This window comes from Oncorhynchus kisutch, linkage group LG2 (genome assembly GCF_002021735.2).
Source record: "Oncorhynchus kisutch isolate 150728-3 linkage group LG2, Okis_V2, whole genome shotgun sequence".
Lineage (NCBI taxonomy): Eukaryota > Metazoa > Chordata > Actinopteri > Salmoniformes > Salmonidae > Oncorhynchus > Oncorhynchus kisutch.
This window is the reverse complement of record NC_034175.2, coordinates 48,727,246-48,730,439: the sequence shown is the minus strand read 5'-3', so window position 1 is coordinate 48,730,439 and position 3,194 is coordinate 48,727,246. Positions and strand designations below refer to the sequence as shown.

The 3,194-nt window shown below is 40.4% G+C and overlaps 1 long non-coding RNA gene across 1 annotated transcript; it reads right to left on the bottom strand.

Annotated features, from left to right (window-relative positions):
* On the bottom strand, window positions 1–411 carry LOC109867678 (uncharacterized). The gene is made up of 2 exons (XR_004205054.1): window positions 260–411; window positions 1–166 (listed from the first exon to the last, which is right to left on the bottom strand). It is a non-coding gene; the product is annotated as an uncharacterized LOC109867678 (long non-coding RNA).
* Window positions 412–3,194: the final 2,783 nt, after the last annotated feature.

Genomic DNA, 3,194 nt, shown 5'->3' with positions numbered 1-3,194 from the left:
GAATTAGCCATCCATTGTGTTATATCATAAATTGCCTTACATGCTGTCACTGTTGTCAAAAGATTTTAAGCATGTTAAATAAAGTTACTAACCCAGTCAGTCTTTGGGCCACATCCAGGTTCTTTATCAGTGGCACACATGAAGGAGTTGTTGGCTTTGTTGAACTCTGAAATCATAGTCATGAACTGAATATATGGCTGTCCCACACATCTACATCAAAATAAAGAATTTACATTTACTTTGAATTAAATGTCATTACCTGACATTTTTTGTATATCCTCAGCCATTTCTTTTCACAGTTGCTCCATATGTTTTTGAAGGTTCCTTATGAATTTGGGAGGGGATGTTGGGGAAGTTCTGTGCAACTTCCTTGGCCATCTACACCAAAAAATAAAATGAGTTTTTGACCTAATTGTCACATAACAGCTAACCATTCATTATTGAAAATATAACTATCAAACCTGCATTACAAAGACCCCACAGCTGAAGGTGTCCTGCTGCATGGTGGGAGTTATTTCCCCTCCTTTACACTTTCTGTCCACCCAGTCGTCTTTTCCATGGCAGGCTCTTCTCATTTTGAAGTATTCTCTTTTTTTATGTAAAAATAATGTAATTCTGATTAGTTAGAGGCAAATGAATACACAAGCCAAATTTGTATGCCGTTTTCCTTAACACTATAATCTAGTAGTAGTTTATTAGTAGAGGTAATTTCCTTTATGCCCCATTCTACACACCTAAATTATAGGCACTGAACCATTTACAGGACAATAAAAGTAGCATATAGGATCCAACCCTATCACAGAGTGAATAAATGTACAGTCGTGGCCAAAAGTTTTGAGAATGAGACAAATATTAATTTTCACGAAGTCTGCTGCCTCAGTTTGTATGATGGCAATTTGCATATACTCCAGAATGTTATGAAGAGTGATCAGATGAATTGCAAAGTCCCTCTTTGCCATGCAAATGAACTGAATCCCCCAAAAACATTTCCACTGCATTTCAGCCCTGCCACAAAAGGAACAGCTGACATCATGTCAGTGATTCTCTCGTTAACACAGGTGTGAGTGTTGACGAGGACAAGACTGGAGATCACTCTGTCATGCTGATTGAGTTCGAATAACAGACTGGAAGCTTCAAAAGGAGGGTGGTGCTTGGAATCATTGTTCTTCCTCTGTCAATCATGGTTACCTGCAAGGAAACACATGCCATCATCATTGCTTTGCACAAAAAGGGCTTCACAGGCAAGGATATTGCTGCCAGTAAGATTGCACCTAAATCAACCATTTATCGGATCATCAAGAACTTCAAGGAGAGCGGTTCAATTGTTGTGAAGAAGGCTGCAGGGCGCCCAAGAAAGTCCAGCAAGCGCCAGGACCGTCTCCTAAAGTTGATTCAGCTGTGGGATTGGGGAACCACCAGTACAGAGCTTGCTCAGGAATGGCAGCAGGCAGGTGTGAGTGCATCTGCATGCACAGTGAGGCGAAGACTTTTGGAGGATGGCCCGGTGTCAAGAAGGGCAGCAAAGAAGCCACTTCTCTCTAGGAAAAACATCAGCGACAGACTGATATTCTGCAAAAGGTACAGGGATTGGACTGCTGAGGACCGGGGTAAAGTCATTTTCTCTGATGAATCCCCTTTCTGATTGTTTGGGTCATCCGGAAAAAAGCTTGTCCGGAGAAGACTAGGTGAGCTCTACCATCAGTCCTGTGTCATGCCAACAGTAAAGCATCCTGAGACTATTCATGTGTGGGGTTGCTTCTCAGCCAAGGGAGTGGGCTCACTCACAATTTTGCCTAAGAACACAGCCATGAATAAAGAATGGTACCAACACATCCTCCGAGAGCAACTTTTCCCAACCATCCAGGAACAGTTTGGTGACGAACAATGCCTTTTCCAGCATGATGGAGCACCTTGCCATAAGGCAAAAGTGATAACTAAGTGGCTCGGGGAACAAAACATCAATATTTTGGGTCCATGGCCAGGAAACTCCCCAGACCTTAACCCCATTGAGAATTTGTGGTCAATCCTCAAGAGGCTGTTGGACAAACAAAACCCCACAATTCTGACAAACTCTAAGCATTGATTATGCACGAATGGGCTGCCATCAGTCAGGATGTGGCTCAGAAGTTAATTGACAGCATGCCAGGGCAGATTGCAGAGGTCTTGAAAAAGAAGGTTCAACACTGCAAATATTGACTCTTTTCATCAATTTCATGTAATTGTCAATTAAAGCCTTTGACACTTATGAAATGCTTGTAATTATACTTCAGTATTCCATAGTAACATCTGACAAAATATCTAAAGACACTGAAGCAGCAAACTTTGTGGAAGTTAATATTTGTGTCATTCTCAAAACTTTTGGCCACGACTGTAGAGCGTTTGTAGACTTTAAGGAAAAAAAAATAAGTGACCGTTTCATCAGTACGTGCTTAAAGAAAGTCATATCACAAAGATCACAGATGACAGTGCCCACCAAATCTGTGACAATAGAGAACGAATTGTAAGCACCAAAGTGCGTTTGTCAAAATAATATCTGAAAATGTCAGTTGTTGAACATAATACTTCTATTTGCAATAGCAATTTATGATATGCAGTTGAGGAATATTCCATGTACCAACACTACATGTAGGACGGACATAAGACATTCCCACATACAGTATTTAAAAAATATTTTTTTATTTCGCCTTTATTCAACCAGGTAAGCCAGTTGAGAACAAGTTCTCATTTACAACTGCAACCTGGCCTAGATAAAGCAAAGCAGTGTGACACAAACAACAACACAGAGTTACACATGGAATAAACAAATGTACAGTCAATAACACAATACAAAAGTCTATATACTGTGTGTGCAAATTAAGTAAGATTAGGGAGGTAAGGCAATAAATAGGCCGTAGTGGCAAAATAATTACAATTTTGCAAATAAACACTGGAGTGAGATGTGCAGAAGATGAATGTGCAAGTAGAGATACTGTGGTGCAAAGGGGGGGGGGAATAAATGTAAGTAAAATAAATAAATAAATAACAATATGGGGATGAGGTAGTTGGATGTGCTATTTACAGATGGGCAACGTACAGGTGCAATGATTTGTAAGCTGCTCTGACAGCTGATGCTTAAAGATAGTGAGGGAGACATGAGTCTCCAACTTCAGTGATTTTTGCAATTCGGTCTAGTCATTGGCAGCAGAGAACTGGAA